Here is a 9,804-nt window from a genome sequence, read left to right on the forward strand (position 1 = left end):
CCCAAGGCAAGGTACCAGTGAGAGTTTACAGTTTATTAGAAAATTGGAAGCTGCTGGTGCAGAAACTCCAACCGGATCAAGAACAGCAGTGCTACCCGGCAGTGATGCTCCAGCCTGGTCCACGGGACCTGAGACGCATCCCTGTTTGGAACGAACCCACAGGCCAAGGTTCAAAGTCTCAGAACGACGCCTGCTGAGGTGTTCAGGGGCCAGGTGTCGTAGGGGCTGCGACCTGTGCTCAATAATTGAGTCTGGGCGCTGCAGCTCCTCTTTCTTCTGTGTGCTAGTAAATTAATAAAGAAAATGGGCGGGGTTTCAAAGTCTCTGTACTAGTTATCAGGAAAATGCAAATCAAAGCCGCAACGAGATACCACCTCATACCTGTTAGGATGTCCACGATCACAAACCAGAAACTAACTTGTGTTGGTGAGGATTTGGAGAAATCGTGACCCTTGTGCACTGCTGGCTGGGACACAAAAGGGTGCAGCCACTTGGGATAACGGTATATGGATAATGGTATATGGAGGTTACATGGAGGATAACGGTATATGGAGGTTCCTTAAAAAATAAGCAAAGAATTCCCGTATGATCCAGCAATTCCACTTCCAGGCATATGTCCCAAAGAAGTGGAAGCAGGGTCTTGAGTAGGTATTTGTGCACCAGTGTTCACAGCAGCGTCATTCTCAACAGCTATAAAACACGACCCAACGACCTTGGCCCCCGGTCAGGTCGTGCTGTGTGAGTGAGGGCTGCCCCTCCACTTACCTGTGCGTGCAGGTGAGGGCGTGTTCATTCATATTTGCACCTTCTATGTCTGTGCAGAGCTCCTGGATCAATTCAGTTGCTTGGAAGACATCTTAGACGGGAAGGGGTCAGGGAGTGAAGGGGACAGAAGCTGGGTTAACATCAGTGCTGAAGTTCCCCACCGCGTTCCAGGAAGGCCACAGAGACTGTTATGCATTGCAAAGCTTCCAGACTGGCGGGTAATTAGCTGTGGGCCCCCTTGGTGCCCTGGCCTCCCTGGTCCCTCCCCTGGCACCCCCAGATCTCTCCATGAGCTGCATCTAAAGGGTCACCCGGCACAGCTGAGAGCCTCTGGAACCCCTCAGACAACGCCCAAGCTGACTCTTGGGCGCCCCTGCCTTGCATGTTGTGGTATATTTTGCAGTAAAAGTTCCATTTGTGTTGATGGTTTCAGGTAAGAACAGACAGCAGAGAAAATAATGACAGCTAGGAGATCCACAGGTGCAGAGTATGCTGGCCTGAGCCTCTCAGGGCCCTTCCACCATGACCCAGCAGAGCCCTGGGCCCCGGCAGACGAGTTTCAGATGCTCATGCGCCGTGCAGAGGTGAGACCACCCTGGCAATAAGCAAACGGGGGGCGGCAGCCTCCTGGCACGAAAGTGCTCTTGGCTCTGTGCCCGTGGGGTGAATCACACAGGGCTTTGGAAAGTTTCCTGGCGAACACGCACCTGGGACGGACGGTTCGTGACAAGTGCCGGCTGGAACCGGAACAGCCAAGCGTTGGAGGGAGCTCACCGCTCGGCCAAGGGCAGGCTTGTCCCACCTGAGCGGAGCCTGCAGAGCGGCAGCTCCGTCGCCGCAGTGCACTTCAGGTCATAACAGAGCGGTGAGCACAAAATGATGCGTACTTCGCATTTGAAGGAGGAGAGCCATCGCTGTGTACCGTCAAATGCAGACTCCCGGGGTAACCTCAGGCTGGTCTGGACATGCAGGATGGGAGGCAAGAACCGTAAAGGTGGTTTACAGGATTAATTCAGACACAAATTAGTGCAGTCTGTCAGATACCGCAATACTGCCTCGCACAGCACGTTTTCCAGGGCAGAGGCCATTAGGGGCTGGAAACCATGCTAATGGGGTGAGGGGAACGTTGTACCGAGGATCCACTCCACACCCACCGGGGGACGCAGTCCTGGGCCTCGTACTGGTACCCAAAGCTCAGCTCGTCCAGCAGGACGGGGCTGCTGGCGTCCAGAGGTGTGGGCAGTGTGAGAGATAAAGTGTCTCACACACACACACACACCTAGACACACACACACACTCACATACACACTTGCATACACACACTCACTGTGAGGCCACGGGAGGCTCATGCCTGGATGGCGTATAGAAATAATGAGTTAACGTGAGTGTGGTTTCGAGCATAGACACCGATTTCAGTTCTGAGTAAGGGATGAAAGTCGGCTGAACTGGGTTAACTCCGACTCAGACAGCCTTTCTGGTAAAGAAAGGCTCTATTTTGATGCCAAGCGGGCGGCCTGGGCAGGACGAGCTTCCTGAGGCTTTGGCGGCTCCCCCTACCGCTCCCGCCCCCACGTCTGGCAGCGTCGAGCTGCGTGTACTCACACGTCTTGCTGACTCCACCTCGTTCTGTTCTCTTAGAAGGAACTTCAAGCTGCTGCATGAAAATTCCATGTTGATGACGGGAAAACGGAGCAAACCCCCAAAGCCGCTTTCCCGACCGGCTTTCCGTGGTCGGGGGGCGGGGGTCCTACGGGAGCCTGGGAGGCTGGGGAAGCCTTCTTCCTGCCCTGCTGGCTATCGCCACTTACTGATCTGTTTACTTGGAGGAGAAAAGAGCTGACAAAAGAGACTGTCTCCCGAATTCTGTGTTGAATAAATCAGCAGAGCGCACCCCGCCGGAGAAGAGGGGCGACCCTCAGGGCATCAGGACCATCACCCCCAGGCCCTTGAGGGAAGCTGCTGCTGGGGGGGTGGGCGCACCTCGAGGGCCCGGATGTGGGTCCCCCGGAGGCACAGAGCCGGAGAAACCCCAGCAGGCCCCGCAGGCGCTGACCCGCAGCCCCTGCTGTGCTGGGGGTCTTCAGGGCAGCTCGGCAGCTCTGCATGTTCCCTGACTTTCTCCACCGGTTCAGGGTCCTGACCGCTCCCTCCATCACATCCAAAGGACAGTGAGCTGGCCCGATGGGGCCCCAGAGCCGGGCCCATTGCCCTGGGCAGCCACCCCTCAGGCCCCTCCTGTCCCTCACATTTTCCTCCCCGTCCTGTCCTCTCTCTTAGACGATGTCTTAACTAGTGTCTGGAGCTCCAATTTCCCTTGAGTTCGGCATCTCAGACTCAACCAAGCACCAGCTGAGCTCAGGGGCTCTCCCATCCCCTCGGGTGCCCCTCCCCCATCAGAGGTACCATCAGGCAGGAGCACAGCTCACAGCCCTGCTACCCTCCCCCAGGCCCCGCATCTGGTTGGTACCAAATCTGACATCAGTCCCTTTTCCACGGTCCCTCTCCTGCCCCTTTCCTTCTGTTTCCAAGGGAACTTTCTGACTCAACGGACTCCTACCTGCCCACCCTGCCCCACCAGAGACTGTCCCCCAATAGTGTAGAGCACAGCTGCTACCAGGGGTCCCCCAGGATAGGTCTGCTCATGTCACACATGCTCTCCAACACACGTGCCTGGGCACGCACACACACACACCACACGCCACTCACCCACACGACATACACCCAACACACACATACACAACCACCCTCCCCCAACGCACGTGTACACACATGCGCGCACACACAGCTCTTCATAACGTTCAGAATAACACCTCTAGACAATGCCCAGCCTGGCATGCAGAGCTCCCACGTCAGCTCCAACCCACTCACCCAGCCTCTTCTCCCACAAGCCCCCGATCCAAAGACGACACGTTTAGGCACTATTTGAAATGAGCCCGTTACTTGCAGTGGAAGGAAGTTTCCCATGGAATACTTTGCGGTTGCTCGTCTGTTCTGTAAACAACAACAAAAGCTGTATATATACACACCCACACAGGTACATACACACAGACACGTGCGAACTAGATATTTTAATGCATTCTATAGGTTTCTATATAATATATCTGAATGTGCAAAGAAGGTGAAATTGCTCAAATGCTGGCTCCCCACCCATGTCACCTTTGGGATGGTGGCAGGGGTGAGGATGCTGTCGGCACCCCCGTCTCGGCTCTCAGCACAGTGGCTGTAACCCCCGATCTGCTCATCTGTCCCCGACTGGATGGAGGTTCTTGGGGCAGGGCCACAGCTTCATCTGCATGTTGTCAGGGGTCAGTGTGAGGCCGGGCACAGAGCCAGCGCTCAGGAACGTGTGTGGGTGGAGCTGGCATCTCCTACAAGACACTGTCCTCAAGCGGGACCTGGGGAGCACCCTGTACTGGCGGGGGTGGTGGTGACAGCATGCTCACTGATGTGGGCGTGGCCTCCAAAAACCTGCATGTGCAAAGGTGTCATCTTTAACAGTGACTTGCAGGCAAGTTTCAAAATCCTTCAGGCAGAATGCTTTTTTGGGTGTGTGTGCTTTCCTCACGCCGCTGTGGACTCCTTGAAGACACGGAGCATCGGGGAGAAGGCCAGGATCCTGATGGGGTTTCAGGCCTTAGGCCTAATTGCCCCCAAACTCCTTCCACCGCTAAGCCTGTCACAGTGTCCGATTCATCCCCTTGGGCTGCTGGCTCACAGCCACACGTTGGAATCACCTGCGGAGATTGGTCCTGACACTGGAAGCTTCCACCAAAGAGTCTGGTTAATGGGCTGCGCTGGGCCTGGGCACCCATCTTTTAAAAGTTGCCCCGATGACTTAGATGGGCGGTTGGGACTGAGAACCTCGCTGAGGTACCAGGAGCCGCAGAGCCTCCCGACCCCTTCCCGGGTCCCCAGGAGCGTCTCTGAACCTGTTCCAGAGGGTCAAGTCATGAAGGTGCTGACAGCACCTGCTGCTACTTTCGTTTTAAAATCATAAATGAACAAAATAGCTATTCAGAGATTTCCCCTTTACTACTGGACAGCTTGCAGCTCTGAGAACTCAGGAGGGAGGCCCCGTGGCGGCCGTGGAGGAGGGATGGGACTTTGTCACCCGGTTCGCTGAGAACAGCAGGCCGCGCTGCCTCTCCTGACAGCATTTACGTGATTTTTCATCTTAGTTTTACACTGTGTAATTCATGCCCGCAATGGGCCATTGGTTAAATCAACAAAGCATTTGGAATACGGACATTTAAATCCAAGTTTATGAAGAAAATAACAATCATTCCTCACATAAGCTTCCAAAATTTTACCAGTTACGTTCAATACATTGAAATTCTTACAGGATGTCAGTTCAGGATATCCAGACCATTGTCTAAAAGAGAAAAAACAGTAATCATTGTATCCAATTGCTTTTCCATTTATTGAAATTAAAATCTAACAAAAGAAACACCCTCTCCCTTATCTTATCATTTTGAAACAAAATATGAAAATTCTTTAAAAATTAAGTCCATGGTCCACTTTTTTTTTTTTTTTTTTTGGCGGTACGCGGGCCTCTCACTGTCGTGGCCTCTCCCATTGCGGAGCACAGGCTCCAGACGCGCAGGCTCAGTGGCCATGGCTCACGGGCCCAGCCGCTCCACCGCATGTGGGATCTTCCCAGCCCGGGGCATGAACCCGTGTCCCCTGCATCGGCAGGCGGACTCTCAACCACTGCACCACCAGGGAAGCCCCATGGTCCACTTCTGATGCCCTTAACATTGTTAAATTTCAAGCTGCATTGTAATATTTGTTGTTTGCCCAAACCAAACACAATATAAAAATCATTTAAAAATTGGTTTGCCAAAAACCTGTGTGTTCGTTTTTGTATAAAATTAAAGTATGTTACATATCACAAGTCACTCGTGAAGGGAGAAAAAGTAAAAATGCATCTTACAAATTATGATCATCATTAATATTACATTAGAAATACTTTCTGACATCCTTTGATATCATATTGATCTGAAATAAGATACTAAAATTAAAATGACTTTTAGCGAACATCATATAAATTCTTTTTTAATATTGAAGGAGTTTTTTTACTTTTGAAGGAGTTTTCAGATTATATATTACATGAAGGGGGTGCATGGGTCAAAAACTTTGGGGAAATGACATCTCTTCCCCAACTTGATTATTTATCAGAATTACACAAAGAAACTTGTGGGTCCCTGCCCACCCCCAGCTCCATGAATCGGAGTCTCCAAGAGATGCTGGGGCACCTCTATTTTTTGTGGGGGCCCTTCTATTTTTAATAAGCACCCCAGATGATTCTGGTGATGAGCCTGGTGTAGAAAACCCCCATCTTGTCAGAAAGCGGGTCCCGAGGTAAAAAAAAAAAGCCATAAGAGGAAGTGTCAGCTGGCAAAGCACATAGTTGGCAGAAGGAGGTTTGACGTGAGTGTGGTCTTGCCCTGGAAGGTCTTAGAAAACCGGCCTGAAGACACTGAAGGGATAGACCCAGGATTGGGTGACAGTTGAACCTGCACATTACTGCAAACCCACAGACCCAGTGACTCGACTCTGATCCCTCCCTTACCGTGGAACCTAGAGAAAGTCACTTGCTTCCGGCTCCTCAACTGTATAATGAGGATTTAAAAAAAAAAAAATCAACCTCCAAGGATTGTGCTAAGGGTTAAACGAAATCATTTGGGCAAAGCAATTGGCCCCAAAGCAGCTAACCCTAAGTGAGAACGCAAAGAAATGGAAATGACTTGGAAGAGTGATTCTGACTCTGCCTTTGACCTACCTCAGCGAAATTCTGATTGTAGTTTTTGCAACTGCAGCCTGTCTGTTGTCCTGTTCTTTTAGGGATGGACAGTTTCTTCATCGATCCCAGCTATCTGGGGTCCCACGCCGTTTCCATCGGCTGGTGCTTCAATCACTGAACTCTGTCTCCAAGGCTGCGAAATGGTTATTCTCTGGGCTGATCAAATGAAAGCATCTCAGTGAAGGGGGCCAAACAGTGCTGTATTAAGAGCGTAGTTCCCGCAAGGTTCTCTGGGTGAAGATGAATGTTCGAGAGAAAGGGGAGTTTATTCTCCAGCCTCCACTGAGCAAGCAGAGACGCTGGGCTGGGGGTCGGGGGCCACTCATGCTGAGATCTTCAATTTATTCTCCCCACAAAGCATGCTTTCATTTAACATCTTTCAGAGATGAAAATGTAATCGTTAGCTCAGCTTACAAATTGGAGGTGCGGTTCTAAAGCCTGGAGAATAACTCAGTGGAAGTACACAGGCTGGTGATGAGATTAGAGCTGCAACGTTCAGACATCGCACAGAATAAAATGCATATTCAGGAAGCTGGAGCTGGGGTCCCATGCGGACCAAAACTATGTTATGCAAATACAGTGTGTCTGTATTAGTCAGGGAAGTGATGCAAAACAGAAAGAAAGCAACCTCGAGGTCTTTGTGCTCCTTAAAGAAAAGATGCGACTGCTCCAGAGCTGTCCCCTGAGAGGATGCCTGGCTGTGCAGAACGTGGACGGCTGGCTCTGGGGAGGCACCTGGGAAAGACCCCCGCCTGGCACTGAAGATGCAAACAAACGGCACACTAGGGTGAAAAGGGGGGAAAGAAGGACACGGTTATTTTCATCTTTATCCTCGTCGTTCGCACGGTCACTCTCAATCTATTGTGAGAGCTGACTGTGTTTCCCTATCTCTTCCTTTCTTTCAGACACAATGCTCTTGACTGCTGAAAATTAGTAGTGCGTTTCAGCAAAACTCTTACGGCAAAAGTTTACCATGTGGTGTTCATTCTTTTCATCTGAAGAATGAAATTGGAAGTTTGGGAAATTCCTGTTCATAAAGTGACATACCCATAGCTTCTCTCCTTGATGAGTGTTTCCACTAGTCAACAAGCTAACTAAATCCAGGACAAGACATGTGTATGTGAATTTTATAAAGAGAACGGGAGGTATTTGCTATGACAAATTGAATGTGCTGCTCTAAATTTACTACACAGGTCCCACACGGGGGCCCCTAGAGATATCAATCTGTAAGTGAGCTCATTACCACAGAGAAAGGTCCCTTAAAATGGGGGAGAAAAATTGGTGCAGAAATGAACGGTCTGACGTCTGGCTGTGCAGCAAATACCCCGAGCCTTATCTCCAGGGTGCATTCTAGAAAAGGAATGGACAGCATGGCCATCTCCTAAAAATGAAACAGGGCTCTAAAGAGTGCACACTGATTACAGTCAGGGATGCGGCAGCTACTGCTTCCAGTCTGCCACAAATTTCTTCCACTTTGAAATTAAACCCTGGTGGCATTAAAAATTGATAGATGAACTCATCAGAGGTACCTGACCAGCTTCTAGAATATCATCTTCCCTCTCTCCCAGTCCTCAAGAGCCAGGAATTCCTGATCTCTCGGGCTAACAAATCTAAATTTAAAAAAACATAAAGGAAGACTCACAGACATAGAGAACAGACTTGTGGTTGCCAAGGGGGTGGGGCTGGGGGAGGGCTGGACTGGGAGTTTGTGATTAGCAGATGCAAACTAGTATATATTAGATGGATAAACAACAAGGTCCTCCTGTAGAGCACAGGGAACTATATTCACTATCCTGTGATAAACCATAATGGAAAAGAATAGGAAAAAGAATATACATATATATGTATAACTGAGTCACTTTGCTGTACAGCAGAAATTAACACAACATTGTAAATCAACTATACTTCAAGAAAATTTTTAAATAAATAAAAATTAAAAACATAAAGGAAAACCCAGACCACCTGGTTACTTCTCAAGATCCAGAGGGATTGTTTTTCTTTTCTGAAGAAGCACCAAAAGTTCAGACAAATTCCTGCTCGTTTTGGTGCTGTTCTCACTAGATTTATGACCCGACAATAAAAAACCTGTTGAATCAGTGAAGGAGTGAGTGGTGAAAATAGATGGACATGTGACAAGGAGGGATTTTTACAAGGAAAGGGAGATTGTGTTGATGAATATTTAAAAAAATTAAATTAGAGGGGTGAAAAAAATGACACGTAAAAAAAATAACTGCTTATTTGGGTAAAGAGTCCTAAGTTTTGAACCTGGATTTATAATCAGTGAACTGAAAAGAAAAAAACAAAAAACCAACCAAACAGAAAAAGCCTTCTCTTGAGATCACCAGTAAAGTCACAGAAGCTTTTAGGAGTTTCATTTCCTTAGGAAGTGTGCTCATTCATACCACGTTGTCATAGAAACATTTTTTTAAGTGTTTTCCGGCCATTTTGTTGTTTCACTAAAGAAGCAGGGGACCACCAAGTACTGGATTCAGAGGAGACAGAAAAGTTCCCTCCTGCCCACTCCCCACAACTGAAAGAATTCTGGACCAGTTCTTTGACTTAGGAGTTCCTGCAAGTGCCTTTTGTTTGAAAACACTGACTGTTCTCCCAGCTGGGAGCCAATTCAGAGGAAAAGTTCAGCTATTCAGGAAGAAACCTTGCAGGCAGAAGGAGGTGGACGGTGCAAGCCTCCTGTACGATGCAGCACCTAACGCGTGATCATTTGGAATATGTGTAAATATTTCTACCCACCTTATTAAAATGCTTTTAATTCTAGATTTGTATATAACAGTTAAATGGTGTAAAAAATGGTCTAAATAATGTTTTCCTGTGAGCCTATGACTTAAACAGGGTATTCCCAGATTCCATGTCATTTTCCCCGATGGTCATCCTTCCTCATTTCTTATGCCTCTTGGGGTGAGATGAGCAGCCAGAGAAATGGGAAAATGAGGTGATTTAGGTAATGCTCGGTTTCTGCCCCAAATCCTTAGCTGTCAATTTCATTCTTTTATTCGTTGTTTTGGAAGCCACTTCAAACACTTTTTGGAAGGAAGTTGTTATAATAAGTAATTGAACCCTTGGTATGTGTTTGTATTCCAGGAAGAATTGCATTTTTCTAACATGGGACTTTAAATTGTTGGGATAAATTGGAAAACAGTCTCCTCAATTCCATTTGCTCTCAGTTTGAAAGATACTGACTACATGTCAAAACCCATTTCCCCGGAAGCGACCAAAAG

General features: G+C 48.7%; 1 long non-coding RNA gene across 1 annotated transcript; it reads right to left on the reverse strand.

Moving 5' to 3' along the window:
* Positions 1–5,009: 5,009 nt before the first annotated feature.
* LOC132528261 (uncharacterized) lies at positions 5,010–7,230 on the reverse strand. The gene is made up of 2 exons (XR_009543147.1): positions 6,548–7,230; positions 5,010–5,137 (listed from the first exon to the last, which is right to left on the reverse strand). It is a non-coding gene; the product is annotated as an uncharacterized LOC132528261 (long non-coding RNA).
* Between the last annotated feature and the right edge of the window lie 2,574 nt (positions 7,231–9,804).

This window comes from Lagenorhynchus albirostris, chromosome 10, assembly GCF_949774975.1.
Source record: "Lagenorhynchus albirostris chromosome 10, mLagAlb1.1, whole genome shotgun sequence".
NCBI lineage: Eukaryota > Metazoa > Chordata > Mammalia > Artiodactyla > Delphinidae > Lagenorhynchus > Lagenorhynchus albirostris.